The sequence below is a fragment of the Hypomesus nipponensis genome, chromosome 6, assembly GCF_054491055.1.
Source record: "Hypomesus nipponensis isolate SF chromosome 6, ASM5449105v1, whole genome shotgun sequence".
Lineage (NCBI taxonomy): Eukaryota > Metazoa > Chordata > Actinopteri > Osmeriformes > Osmeridae > Hypomesus > Hypomesus nipponensis.
Genome location: NC_140366.1, coordinates 5686332 through 5702169, shown reverse-complemented (window position 1 = coordinate 5702169; position 15838 = coordinate 5686332). Strand labels below are relative to the sequence as shown.

Sequence of the window (15838 nt, the reverse complement as noted above, 5' to 3'; positions counted from 1 at the left end):
ATGCACTAGGGCATCGGTCTCTGGCCTGGAGGCTACATACACAATCATTGCTTCTCTTTCCCTTGGCATCGCTGTATAGAAACAGGTCTATGGATCTGTCCATGCCTTACCATCTCCTCATGTATGCTTTTAGCCTAGGTCTTTCTGTATAGCTATTCTCTTATCGCGGTCGTTCTGAATGGTGCTACCACCCATGTCGGTCGCTCTTCGTGTTGTGTTGCTTATTCCCCAGCGGTGTCATGGTTCTTTCTTATTGGTGAGTATGTTTTTGTTTGGTCTCTACCTTCCAAAATTTTTATTTTCGGGGATTCTTCTTGGGGGGTTGGGCAGGCGCCCGTTGAGTTATATATCTCAACGGGCGCCTGCCCAACCCCCCAAGAAGAATCCCCGAAAAAAAAAATGTAGGAAGGTAGAGACCAAACAAAAAACATACACGATTTAGCACACATTTTTATGGAGTGTACAGAAGCGCTCCACCTGTACGATCCAAGCAGCGCATCCGGCTTTTCAAGACCCCAAATGTTCGCTCAATCACCCCCCTCATCTGAATGTGTGGCCGGTTGTAATCTTTCTGAGCTGCTGTTGTTTTGTTGTGTAATGGGGTCCTTAGCCATGGTTGTTGGGCGTATGTCACGTGCATCAAAGTATATATTGAAGATAAATTAACGTGCGGTAGAAATGCATGGGCTGTTTGATAATAAGGCAATGCATGCAGATACTGTAGATGGCTAGATAAATAGATTTGATATCCAAGGAAAATGTTAGGTTTACTGCATGTGAAACGATAGCTTAGCTCTGCCCTCACATACTACCGCTCATTTTGATTTTGCTTCTGTACTGCATCTGGGCTTGAGGTACGCAAGTCAGATGTCTCCGGTTAACTTTCTACCTGTCCAATCAGCGAACACAGGGAGTGGCTGAGAACGATGACACTGATGTTGTGCGCTAGTTTGTGTTGTAGTCCCGTAATGGTGGCGGGGAAAGATTCAGGTGAAGCTATTTGGTCAATTGGGGCACCGCCGCCGAATATCCAGAAGTTAAAGCCAGAGCAAGAACAATCTTTGATGGGAGGAGTTGGCTAAGGCGAACGCTAGCGATTGGTTATGGCAGATCCAGAGTGGTTCTGGGCAGATCCAATTGTTTTAAACTTCAACAGAGTACCCGCCTTCAAGGAAGTTAACGCTTGTCAATGGAGCGAGACCAGACTCTCTGTACAAATGAAATGTACGAGAGTCTGGTTGGGACCAGGCTAATGAAACGTCCCCATACCAACAAATAAAATAAACAATACTTACCAAGTAGCCACATCTCTCCAACAGCCCAGTTGCACAGTTTTTGGTAGATGGCACTGTTGCGGAATATGAAGCTGTCATGGACAGAATTTGGCCACGTTTGTGATCATCATGTTTGCGTCACATACAACTTGCACGTTCATGAAATATACAGTGGTGGCCAAAATTACTAGAACACCTGAGCACAACAAATAACAGAGAATGTACAATGTCCAGTTTATTTTCCAACTCGCCCCAAATTTGCTCGATGGGGTTGAGGTCTGGACTTTGAAGGGGCCAGTCCATAATTTTCCAGCAGATTCCTTCTGTCGCATGTAGTTCCGGCAATAGTTAGAAGAATGTTTAGGGTCATTGTCCTATGACACAAGGCAGGATAGTGGACCCAAATGCAGACAGGAAGCGAGGTAGTTTGCAGTAGAACAGTTTATTCACAAGCAATTTCGTAGTCCAGGGCAAGCAAGGGTCGGCAACAGAGTAGCAAGGCAGTTACACTGGGGCAGGCAGGCTCGGTTGGTCGGGGGCCGAATGGCAGAGGTACACTGGGGGCAGGCAGGTCCGTGGCCTGGAGACTAAACAGGCAGCGATCAAAACCGAGAAGACAGAATGAACTAGGACGAGAACTGATCTTCGAATGCTGGAAACGGCCGTGTAGCACAAGACGATTTGGAAGCTGACAAAACAGAGGTTAAATACAGACGATAATAGGGAACACCTGGTGAGGGGTGGAGACGAACCAACAGATCAGGGTGTGACACTCTTGGAAAATAAAGCCAGGCCTAATAAAACGACTCCCAGATGATACTCCGTGCCTCACCATAATGTTGTGGTATAATTTCTTATCCATGATGCTGTCAATTTTAACCAAGTGACCTGTTCCTGAGGCTGAACTGGCTCCCCACACAATACTACCCCCTCCATGTTTAACAATTGGCAAGAGACACTCATTTTTATATCTTTCCCCCTACCTCCGTCGAACATACACTTTGCTTGTTGCCAAACTGTTCAAACTAGGAATTATCAGTCCACAATATTTCTTCCTTCGCCAGTTTCTTGTGTTCTTTTGCAAATTTCAGGCGTTTCACTCTATTGTTCTCTTTCAGTAATGGTTTCTTTGTTGCTATTTTGCCAACAAGTCCTTCTCCCAGTTTCTGTCGCACAGTTCTTGAAAGCACATTGCAACAAATTTTATGGGTATATGGGTGGTTCTGAAAAGAGCCTTTGTTTACCTTGGGAGACAACGTGTCTCAGGCCGACTATAACATTATCTCGACGCAAACGACCTTGGGCTTCTATCGGGATGCTCACTTCTGGCGAAGATGAGGCGGGATCTTCAGAGGATCCACTTGAATTTCCCAAGTTTATTCGGACTTCATCCAGCGTCGGGAATATCGTGCTCGTGTCCTGGCAATCAATGCACACGGCATTGATGGAGCATGGCGACTTGTGAACGACGGCGTTGCGGGATTCATGGACACAGTTGGCATCGTACACGCCCGTTGCTTGTTCTTATGACCTCCAATGCCAGATTTGACAGAATATAAAGGGTTGGATATGCAAATGAGGAAGCTTGTGTTCCATTTTTTTGAAAGGGGCATAGGTGCAAAAAATGCTACTGTACATTTGACCCCTCCCACTTATCACTAGCTAAAACATGGCCGCCTACATTATCTCTATTAGCCATTAGCTTACAGTAGCCTATATATCCATGCATGCAAACAAGGTATACATCATAGCCACATGTTAAAACCACTTTATGAGTGAATATTTGAAACCCTGAATAGCAATATATCCCAAATATGCAACAACCTGTTCAAATAAATACACGTTTCATTTTTACCACAGTAGCTTTTTCACTAGTATAGATTACGTCACGTCAGACACATCAGCTCAGTCGATTTCGCGCTCCTATGATTCAATGCTCATATGATTTGCACTCACATCCAGCACAGTCATACACAAATCAAGCAAGAAGAGAAGCAATGGCAAGTAATCAGAGAAAGCGACTAACGGGAAGATATTAGATAATTGTTTTTTCAATCGGACGACGAAGGGGATTTCGCCAAGGAAGTAAATTGTAGTAGTAGTGACAGTGAGGATGGAGAAGATATTCCCCTCAATCTTGTGGCTATTGCTAACCCTGAGCGTGATGGAGGCAGGGGTGACGTGGAGGCAGTTAGCTCTACCAGCTGCAGAGCTGCTAGCAACTTTAGTCCCTCTGGACCTGCTGTTTTTTTTTTTTATGACACTCAGTCTGGTGTCCGAACCCCCCCTGCATCTCGGCCATAGATTTAAAAGCCAGCAGTTCATGCAGCAAGTTTTCAGCTGTATCACTTTCTTCCTTGGCCTTTTTTACACAACTATTGCCTATTATTGTTGTCAGCATGGGTAATGTACTCCACCCCCCCCCCCCCCCCCCCAAAAAAAAATAAAAAAAAATAAAAACATGTTATTTCTGTGTAGACATTGGTCATGTTTATTGTTGATGTTGTCGTTCCTGTGTCCCCCCCCTCTCAAAAAAACACAAATGTTATTTCCGTGTAGACATTGTTCATTATGTCTGGTGTTGTTGTTGTCGTTCCTGTTGTGAGACAAGAGGCTCTACTACAGGGTGACTACTTTTTTGGAGCAAAGACGCAACACAGCCAAATATGCATCGTGAATTGTACATTTACATGACAATTTAAGGTTATTTATTCGAATGAAACAGTCATGAAAATGAAAGAACGTTAGCCCCATTGCCAATAAACTAAATCATCACACATTCTACCTATGCTAGATGCAGGACATGTTAACATTGCTAATAACTGTTAGCGACAAAATCATACTTAAAGTTCTGATGAGCATATGGTTGGAACAGCACCTCTTTTCAGCAACAGCTTCTTGACAAATCCTGCTTCAAGTTGTCCAAGGTTTTCAAAACTGTCTTTGGTGAAATGGTTCGAGTAAATGAATAATTGAGTGTCAAACTTTGTGTTTTTTCAATATAATTGAAAAACTTAAACGTTCTTCTTTGTAATTCCCCTGATAGTACACATGGCAGGGCGCAGCTATCTATGGGATGTCAAGAACCTTGAGATTGGCGCATGACAAAGATACAGACCAGAGCCATATGTGGCTTTTTTGAAACTGACCCGTTTTACAGCAGCAGTTTCACATGGTGAGATTTGCCTAGGAAAGAGATGTCAATGGACTTAAAGGTTCACTGTATGTCGATTTTACCCACGAACTGTCATTCGACTATGACAATGAAAACTAGGTTATACAGTCAATGACCGCTTTCAAATTTGAGCATGTTCATGTTAGTTATATGGTTGAACTATATGTTGCTACTTGGAATGGTATTAGTATGCTTAACTAATTTTCATTAAGTGACTTGATTAACAGACTGCCATTTACCGTTCATTCTATCAAATGTAGACGTCAGCACAAACGTCAACATTTAGCAGGGTTCTACTACACTTTGGTGGCATAAGCAGTTCACTTGACAGTAAATAAGGATCTTAATCTAGAGTCCATATTTTCTTTAAATACTACTTCTGTGCGACATCATTCAATATCATTGAGCAGACCCGAGAACGATCCATGCTTTCACGTTAGTCTTCAAAACACCAGCAAGTCTCCAACAACACCGGAAAAAGTAGTTAGATTTGTCGCTAGTTGCTTTTAACAACAAAAGTCGCCAGAAGAGTTTAGAAAGTCCTAAGTTGGCAACACTGGTAACAATCACATGAATGTACATGGGAGAAGAGTGACTACAGATGGGCCTTTACCTATTCTCTTATATCTAAAAAATGACAGCAGCTCAAACAAAAATAATTGCAACACGAACGATTGCGACCATTTACGATCAGTTTGGAGCATGTGGGGGGGGGGGGGGGGGGTGGAGTACTTTATCGCTCACTAATACCCTCCGCTGTGAATCGGGCCTAACAACACCCTGGAACCTGTACATTATTGACGATTAAGTACTGCCTCTCGTACCTTATTGCTTAAATATGTCATTTAAATGTCAAAAATTAAAAAGCAGCACAAATGATTGAGACAATTTAACGATGTTTTGCGTTGGGAGGGGGGCCAACTAAACACCTGTGGTTAACCATTCCCTCGTTTTCCCTTCGTCATCAATGCACCACTTGTTCGAAATGTAGGTTTCTCTTTTCTCAGCATTCTTTAACAAAAGTTGTCTAATCCATTACAAGGAATGTTTTAAGTCATAACAAATAAAAATATGTTTTACAACCCACCAACGTACTGTGGCTGATATCCGCCTGTTTCTCCAGCAACCAATGGGTGCTGACCTACTTCCGCTTTCCGGTTAAGTGTTTCCTGTTCAGCGGCTAACCTCTACTAGCGTACCGACAGAGAAGGCAAAATTATATTGATTAGAATAAGTTGTGTTTAATTAACTTTTGTTAACATGTGCTCAGGTTCAACTTGTGCCGTTGTTGGTTGCCAAAACAATTCAAGAAAATTGAAGATTTTGTTGGAAACATCTTGCTTCGCACATCAACAACTTCGAAGAAATTGTCCGTGTCCATCGCCCTATGCTTTGCACTCCATGCCAAGGAATGAAGAATGCAAAACAGCGTGGCCTGCAGCTCTGAAACTAAAACACCCTCCAAAGAAACTGTATGTTTGGTCTTTCCATTTCTTATTTTACAAAAGCCAACCGAACTGTATCCTGATCTGGAGCTTTATCTGGGCTATGCAATAATGGCATCATTATCAATATTGCTATTATTAATGGTTATGTAAATAGTAGGTGGATAAATAAAGACAGTTATCATGACCATATTAAATTGAGTGTAAAAGTACATGTTGTCAAGTGCTGTGCATATGTAGTATTATATTTTTACCTTCCACAGAATAGCTGCTGCATGGCTACATGACTTCCCTAACCTGGCAATGCAAGAGCAGCCGACTGTCTCAATGTATTGTAACTTTCTTTACTACATGCTATTATGGTTCTTCCCTTTGGCACTTATTTTGGTTGTCCACAATATTGTAATAATAAAGTGCTTCATGTTTTGGCTACCCGTAATGTTTTTGGGGCCATCTAGTTGTTATTATCAGTGACCTATGCACCTTGTAAAGCTGTCTTGGAAGTCGCTTTGGATAAAAGTGTCTGCTAAATGAGTAAATGTAAACGTAAATAACTCAACTTTCCCTCAACATTACCCATGCTGACCATAGGCTTCGAAATGTACTAATGAGGAGCCTAACAAGTAACATTAACAGTGCTACGAGTATTATGCTAGGTATCGGAAACTAACTATTGCTACCTCTTTTTTCAGCAAAATAACTTGCACTATGGGGACCGATAACTTGCGCGTCTACAGGTACATATTAGTTAATTCCCGAGTAATAGAAAACATACATTATGCACTTACTTTCGTTTGTGTGTTGAAACAGCATGCTGTATGATCGCCTATACTCGTGCATTGCTTGGTATCATTGGTCCCGTATTAAGTGTGGCATATCTTCCAGTGCGGTTTATACTCAGATTTACAAACGCTAAGCTCCCATTCTGGTTGGGTGCGGTTTATAAAAAATGTGGTTTATTCAATTTCACTCAATTAGTCTAAGAAAAAAAAAGTTATCCTGTAGAAAAATCAATTTAACCACTCTACCGTTTGAGAGCTGTGTACTGTCGACAAGACGTGCACATCCCTCTTGTAGTGAAGTTCAGCATTCCCTTTCTATTAGCCCTCACTGTCCCACAGGCTCCTGCTGCGAAAAGTACTAGAATAATGCTGGGCTACTGTACTAGTTGTCTAGGAAGGTATCCCTTTGCCAAGGTGAGGCTGCTGCAGGGTTGTGACCACAGAGCTAGAGACACCAAGGCCCCTCCACATGACTGAAGTCTGTTGTGGACCCAGTGTAGATGATAAGGTCCTGGAAATAGCCTGTCGGCACATCACACTGGGCAAACAACTTAATGCCGAACCTGTGGCGCTTTGAGGGTATGTACTGCCTGAAACCCAGCCTGCCCTTCCATAGCAGAAGTGACTCATCTATACACAAGTCCTTATGAGGTACAAACACTCTTCCAAATGCTGTGGTCAAGTATGTCAGTACATTATGGATCTTGTTGAGGGGATCAGCAAGATTTGCAATAGCTTAATTGTCTTAACAGGACAAGGAAGCGGTCCTGAGAGAATAATGTTGAGAAGAAGGGGGTCAGCATCATGAGATCATTGGACCAGTACTCCTTCAGAAGCAGTTCATTTCGCTCACAGATTTAGTGAACCATTTGGACAGCTTCCTTCTACATCAGATCCTCTGCGAAGCAGTTTGTCTCATGGAGTACTGTAGACTCAAGGTGTTCCTTACACTCTTGGACGTGTAGCGACTTTAAATGAGCCTGCAACAGTCCACCAAGCTCCTCCACTACAACCGTCTGCCTCTCCTTCTCTGCCCTTTTCCTCTCCTTTTCCTCCCTCTTCCTCTGGGCCTCTTCCTCTGCGCCATCTCCCTCTTTCTCTGCACTTCTGCCTGCCTCTGAAGCCAAGCTTCCTCCTTCTGACCAGAAGCAGCCTCCTTAAGGAGGAGGAAAAAGTAGTTTTTTTCCCCCCCAAAAAAACATCCCCCTCACCAGGCCAAGGTGGGCAGCATCCCGGTCAAAAATTATCTTCAGAGGACCAAACACCCCCACATCCAATGGCTGCATCACGTGAGTGGTGTGCGCAGGGAGGCACACAACCACCATCATGTTCTCCCTGCAGAACTGGATGGCTTCCCTGTTCTTGTGGGGTTCCGCCTGGTCCACCACAAGTAGCAGAGGCCTCTCTGGGGGGCATGTTTGATAAAGTGGCCTAGCCACTTCAGCCACAGGCCACTGTCCATATAGCCCTTTTCTGACCTGCCATAGATGGAACCAGGGGGGCCTTCCAGGGCATATGGAGCACTTGGGAGGCAGCCAGAGAAGATGACAAAAGGGGGGATGTCTGCCCCTGCAGCACTGATGCAGCAGTGAACAGTGATGTGCTCCCGGGTGGTGACTTGCTGCCTGTAAATGTGCTTTTTGCCTTTCGTCGCCGGCTCCCCTGTCTTATCGGCATTATAGACCAAGTGCGGTTTCATGTGGAAGCCGTGCTGGGTGAAGATAGGCTCGCAGAGATAGAAAAACCCATCTATGGCTTCCTCGGTGGCTGCAAACACCCTGGCCCTGTCAATGTGGCTGGGGATCCTGGTAGACAGCTCTGGGTGGTGAGCTCGGAAACGTGACCACCAGTTGTCACTCAGGCCCCTCTCCAGGTTCGCTAGAGATGCCCTCCCTGAGGCTCTGACCATCTCCAGTGCATAAACCTTTATGGTGGCCCGGCTCAATGGCCACCCATGGTCTGCCATCCACAGGGCATACTTAATGAGTTCCTCATCCGGAGTGATGGCCAGGTTGGTGTGGGGCCTATGCGTGTACTTACCAGTCACCCAATCCGGGAGGGTTTTGGCAGGCATACCACATTCCTTGGCCACTTCCCTCACCTCTGCCACCCTTACCTCCATCTCCTGAGGGATGTAAGTCCTCCTCCTCTTTGACTGTTTTGATGCTGTAGAAAGACAGATAACTTGCATTATCATTTGTGGCATAATAGATGACGTTCGAGTTCTTCAAGTTATTGTTTTTGCTGGTGCGCCACGGTTTGGCTACAATGCAGTATATTGATGATCATATATATTGATCATGCAAAGTCTACTAATAAAGGCAAAAGACACCACAGGGATTTATACCCCGTCCTAACAAAGCACCAGTGCCACCACTGGAGTCAAAGGGAGTGCCACACAGTATTACACCCTACTGTACCTGTTTTCTATTTCATAATATATTAAATAAGGTTGACTATAGCATCAGTAATAACTTTTCAGTAATTGTATTTGAAGTAAGAGAAATATCACATCCAAACAGTAGTGTTCAGTCTAATGATTTTATGTTGCGGCTACATAAGACGCAACGTGAAAGTTAAGGTTTCGAGATGGATAACATTGTTGGAGGACAAAAAGTAAAAACTCCCAAAATATGTCTCCAACAACACCGGAAAAGGCGATATCCTTCACTCTTTGAATTGCGCCCCGCTCCCGCGAGGGGGTGCCAATCCAGGGGGTCATGCATCGGGTGATACAACACCGGCACAATTTTTAAAGCCCATGATTCAACGATAAGCGGAGCTTCGCTACTTACTGTGCTCTTGTTGACAGCAGAAGTCCAACTGATGTCAATTTGATTTAGCTGGAAGCGGGAGAAACAGGGTTCCCACGGTACCGGAAAACATGGAATACATTTTTTCATTTTCCAGGTTTGGAAAAGTAATGGAAACTGAGCAAAAGTGAACACTTACATGGAAATTGAAACAGTTGTCGTAGAAAATGTTATTGGATGATGTGTAAAATAGTAATAAAATGAAACCATTGAGCACAGAATTAAGATGAGTTTATAAAACCCTTTACATGTGAACAGCATTAACTGTAAATATAAATGGATTATACCATGTTGTAGAGCATGTTCTTGGCATCCTATCTGGTATATTGGATGTTTTGGATTGGTGGATGTCGGGAATAATAACCGAGAAACGTTACTCGCGATCTCAGTAGAAGGGTCAAATACATGTATTTGCCAGCCAACACAGGAGCCTTGACACTTATATTGAAACCTCTTGTGCAAGTTTATCCTCAAATGTAAGTAGCTGCGTTTAACTGGTAAACCTGTGCAATCTTGCTAACTAGCTAGCTGCAACTTGCTAGCTAGCATTCAGCTAACATTTGGCTTGCTAACTAACTACCTAGTGTTGGCTAGCTTGCACTGCTAGCTAACTACCAATACATTTTAACATTAGGCTGTGACATTACGTCTATACTAGTTGACATGTCCTTCACGACATTCTTGACATTCATTGTTATATCTACTTTTAGCTTTATTGTGATTTTTATTTTATTTTTTCTTTAAAAAATGATATGCCCCTACTACTAAATAGGAACATTTGTGGGGGCAGAGGACCAAGTAAGGTGCCACCTGGCTATATTTTCTGTAGGAATGACAGTGATGGGAGAAGTTTCCACCAACAATATTTTCACAAGACATTAGTCAGCGGTAATAAGATGGCAAGAAGATGGCTTATTTATTCAACGAAGAACAACAGCCTCTTTTGTTTCTGCTGCAAATTGTTTTCTAAGAGGCAAATAAATTTAACAAGTACAGGAATGTCAAATTGGAAACATGCGAGCGAATACCTCACATCACACGAAAACAGCGCAGAACACCTCGATTCCATGAAAGCATGGAAGGAACTGTCAGTGAGGTTAAAAAGTGGGGAAACTATTGACAAACTGGAGATGGCACTTCTGGAGGCTGAGAGGATGAGATGGAGAGCAGTGCTGACACGTCTTGCTGCTATCGTGCAGTCACTGGCAGTTCGAAGTTTGGCTCAAAGGGGACACGCAGAAACACTGTTCACACAATCGAATGGGAATTTTCTCAAAGAGGTCGAACTTATGGCCAGGTTTCATCCCATTATGGAAGATCACCTTAACCGTGTCAAAAGAGGAACAGCAAGTCACAACAGCTACCTAGGCTATCATGTGCAGAATGAGCTAATTGATTTGTTGAGCGGCAAAATCACATCTGCTATAGTGGATGAAATCAACCAGGCAAAGTGTTTTTCTGTAATTCTGGACTGCACCCCAGATATAAGCCACACAGAACAGTTGTCGGTGGTCTTCAGAGTGGTGTCACTGATGGAGAAGCCTCATATCAGGGAACATTTTATGGGATTTTTGGAAGCAGAGGAGTCCACAGGCCAGCACTTGGCATCCAAGATCCTGTCAAGACTAGAGGAGTTGGGAATTCCTTTTGAAGGCTGCAGAGGACAGTCATATGACAACGGGGCAAACATGAAAGGAAAGAATAAGGGAGTTCAAGCCAGGCTCTTAGAAAAGAGTCCCCGAGCTCTGTTTGTGCCATGTGGGGCACATGCATTGAATTTAGTTGTGTGTGATGCTGCTAAAGGATCAGTTGATGCAATGGTTTACTTTGGTGTCCTGCAAAAGCTATACACATTATTTTCAGCCTCCACCCAAAGATGGGCCACACTGAGGAAGCATGTGAGCATCACCTTAACCCTTGTGTTCTCTTCGGGTCATTCTGACCCATCGTCATTGTGACCCACCGTCGTTTGCAACAACTTTACTGCATACAAAAACAAAATGAAGCATTTTCTTTTAACCGTTGGGCTGTCTCAGACCCCCCACATTGCGAAGGTTAAAAGAAAATTATTTTTATTTGCTTTTGTATTGGGTTAAATTGGGTAAACACAACGATGGTTCGTTATGAACCTTTTGGTCATGTGACCCGAAGGCAGCACAAGGGTTAAAGATGTGGGCAGAAACAAGGTGGGAGAGCAAGGTCAAGAGCGTCGAGCCCATGAGGTACCAGAGAGAGGCTTTATTTGAGGTGAGAGACCACACCAAAGGTAAAGTTTGAGGCCCAGTCTTTGTCTGAGGAGGTGGGATCGTACCGCTTCAGCACCTGCACGGTAGTTTGGTGTGACATGTTATCTGCAATACAGCATGCCAGCAAACTCATGCAGTCTCCTGATATGCATGTGGACCTAGCTGTGAGTCTTTTGAAAAAGACTGAGCGAAGTCTCCAGAGCTACAGGGCAAGTGGCTTTGTGACTGCACAGATGGCGGCCAAAGACATGTGTGAAGATATGAATGTGGAGGCTGCTTTGAAGCAAAAAAGGCTGAGGTCCACAAAGCGCCAGTTCTCATACGAATCACATGATGAGCCTTTCAGTGATGCACCAAGGAAGTTGGAGGTTGGATTCTTCAACGTTGTTGTTGATGCAGCCACGTCAGCCATCAAGGAGAGATTTTCTACATTGGAAAATTAGGGAAGGAAATTTGGGGTATTGACAAATTTACCAAGTCTTGCACGTGACGAGCTGACAGAGCAATGCGAAGCACTAGGCACAACACTGCACTTTACAGTTTTTCACAATTGCCAAAACACTAAAACCCATTGGCTGAACAAAGTTATCAGTTGCCTAAACTCATGTAGCTAATTATGCAGTCTGTTGTCAATACCTTAAACCATATCACATGGTAAAACACAATTTGTAAATCTCACATAGACTTTTCAGAAAAACTCTAAACACATTCTCATTCTCAAAACACATTCTGCACTCTAATGCACATGTCATCCATACTGGTAAACACAAGTGGCAAAAAATCAAATACAAATAGAGAACACATGTCATTGATTAAACACAACCACTCAAAATTTCACTTGATGTCAAATGATGTGACCAACCAATATAAGGCAGTTTTGAGAGCAAACAGGTTGTTGAAGGTGGGAAGGAGAAGGTCTGAGAATGGATGGAAGAAACAATGTGAGAGGACGAGTGCGTATTCGAGGTGGGCGACGAGGAGGAAGAGAAGGAGGGCAAGTAAGAGGAGGACAAAGAGGAAGAGGAAGACAAAGAGTGGAAATATCGGATGAAATTAGAGCAACAGATATCGACCATGTTATAGTCCATGGATTGACAATGAGGGAAGCAGGACTTAGAGTGCACCCCAATTTGAGCCGATTTTCTGTGTCCACCATAGTAAGGACATTCAGAGAAGAGAACAGGTACAGTACACTACTGTATTTTTGTAATTGCAGATTTAGTGTACTACACTATTGCAGCTGTTTCAATAGACATTTGTAAAGTTCATCACTGTATGTAATGTACTGCATGAATATTTTTTGTAACTGCCCATCTACTTTTTGTAGAACTACAAGGCTGCCACATGCAGTTCTCAGGGAGAAGTACATTTTTTATCTCAAAACAAATTTCATATTTATCCGTCATTGTCTTTGATGAACGAAAACATGTCCTCTTATAGTATAGTAGCTAAAAATGTAGCAGAAATGACTACTCTGCTTTGCTCATTTTTGTTGTTTTTTTCTCCTCCTTGTACCTCTATACAGTACGGTACCCTGCATCTCACTACTCACAACTCATTCTTGTTCTTTGTTGATATGAACCTGTAACCAGTCAAAATCTATTGAGCCGTCAGTACTGTTACTGTAACAAATAGAAAGTACAATGTTCAGGGCCATACAACTTGTTTATTGTACATTATACAGCCTACAATGCACTGTAGGCCTACTACAGTATGCGCTACTACAGTAAAAGTAAAAAGGGAAAAAAATCAAAGGAGTCATCATGTCATCACTGTGCTTCTTCTTGTCTTTGGGCTGGGTCAGGCCAGAGCACCTCGTCGACATCACAAGCAATATTTTCTCTCCTGAGGCAGCAGGGGAAGAAGCCTCTTGTGTGCCGTATCCAGCCCTGACATGATTCCTGACCTATGTCATCACAGGCTAATTCCATGGCTTGCAGCAGATTTACCCTGGTGTAGGGTTGTCTATCATACACTTTCCATCTCCATGAGGAGGAAAAACTCCTCAATCGCATTCAGGAAAGGCGAGTATGGAGGGAGGTACAAGGTCATAAACTGACCATTGATGTTGAACCATTCCCTTACCAGAGCAGCTCGGTGGAAACTGACATTGTCCAACACTATTACATAGGTGGGAATGTCGTTCTCATTTAGCTCTTGAACCCTGCTGCTCTTGAACCCGCTGCTCAAATAAAGTATCTCTTAGATTGGCAAGAAATCTGAGAAGATGCTGGGTGTTATATGGCCCGAGTGTAACATGGTGATGTAGAACACCATGGTTGCTGATAGCAGCACAGACTGTGACATTGCCACCTCGTTGACCAGGGACTTCGACAACGGCCCGCTGTCCAATCAAGTTTCGGCCTCTCCTTCTCCTCTTCGTTAGATTGAAGCCTGCTTCATCGACAAAGATGAACTCATGGGGTCTCTCCAAGGATTCCAAGTCAAATATTGTCTGTGTAGGAATACAAGTTCAATTAGGCCTACCGTATGCACTTCTGATTCACATACATTGTATGTACTGAAGAGTAATGTCATTCACATAGTATGTGGCAGTACTGTAGACAATCTGGATTACTGTAAATGTGTCTGAATGCACACTTACTTGCACATACTGAGCTCGCAATTCTTTCACCCTTTGTGAGTTGCGCTCAAAAGGTACTCGGTATACCCGTTTAATTCGTATGCTGTTACGATGGAGGACACAGTCAATTGTGGATATGCTCACACTGTCGATTCCCTGGAAGTGTGTGTTGTCTTGTATGACTCGTTCCTGGATTTCTCTGAGTCGTATCAAATTATTTTGAAGGACCATGCCCACTATAATGGGTGGTTCTGGAACCACTCGCGCACTTGAGCAGACCGGTGGAAGCTCACATTGTCCCAGAAGACAACAAGATTGATCAGCTGTGGGTCATGTATCTGGCCAGGTGGTACCAGCAGGCCATGCAGCAAGGCGATGAGACGGGCAGTGTTATAGGCCCCTAGGTGGGCATGACGGTGCAGGATCCCATGGTGGTTTATTGCAGCAAACAGTGATGTTCCCACCACGCTGGCCTGGGACCTCAACAATGGCGCGCTGGATACTGACATTTCTTCCCCGGCGCCTCCTCTTCACCAGGTTGAATCCAACTTCATCAAGACAGATGTATTCATACAGCTCATTGGCTGTGTCATGCTCCTGGATCTGCTGAAACAGACAGCATGAGAATGCAAGTTACTGTATGGACACAGAGGTCAACACAGTGGGCCACAGTGAGACACTGTAGAAAAGGAACAATGTTGGATTACAGGTACAATACATGCATGTGTCAGTGCTGAATGTATGGGACTTACAAGCACAAACTCGCCGTAACTCCTTGATGCGGTCTGTGTTCCGGTCAAATGGGACCCTCTACACCTATTTCATCCTCATTGTTTTCCTTCGGAGAACACGGTCCAGAGTGGAGAGACTGACGGTCTGGATGTCTCTGATGGTGGCATGGTCAGCCAGTATCCTGGTTTGGATCTGTCGGAGTGTGATAAGGTTGTTTTCGCGAACCTTATTGACAATTTCAGTCTCCTGTTCAGCTGTTAAAGTGCAGGTTCTTCCTCCACGGTGTGGTTCTCTTTCAGTCCTGCAAAATACAAATATTGTGAGCACACTGTATTCTATTGATATCCAGTATTTCAGTACAGAAGGCAAATAGATGTCATATCTGTTCTCCATTCTAAAGGTTCTTATTATGGCAGCAACTGTGAAGCAGCTGAGATGAAGTTATAGCCAAGTCAAGGAAAACGGATAACTAGGTGACGTGATGAAAGTTTTGGTTAGCCGTTAGCTAACTAAATTGTCTGAATGTTGAAAGTTGTTGTTGAATTTAACATGAAAATAGGAAGCATGTCGATTGTACTGCATGCTGTTCAGACATTAATGCAGGCGCTGGCCCTAGCACATTAGCCTGGCTCTGCCCTCTTACGAACTTCCGCTCAATTTGGATTTTGCTTCTGTACTAGGTCTGGGAGTTTGACTTTGAAGTCGGTTTTCAGAAGCAATTTTTTTGTAGGTCCAATCAGCGAACAGAGGGAGTGGCTGAGAACGATGACGTTAATGTCGTGCACTA

The 15838-nt window shown here is 43.7% G+C and overlaps 1 pseudogene; it reads right to left on the bottom strand.

Annotated features, from left to right (window-relative positions):
- Positions 1 to 14638: 14638 nt before the first annotated feature.
- Positions 14639 to 15444, bottom strand: LOC146286656 (uncharacterized; annotated as a pseudogene).
- Positions 15445 to 15838: the final 394 nt, after the last annotated feature.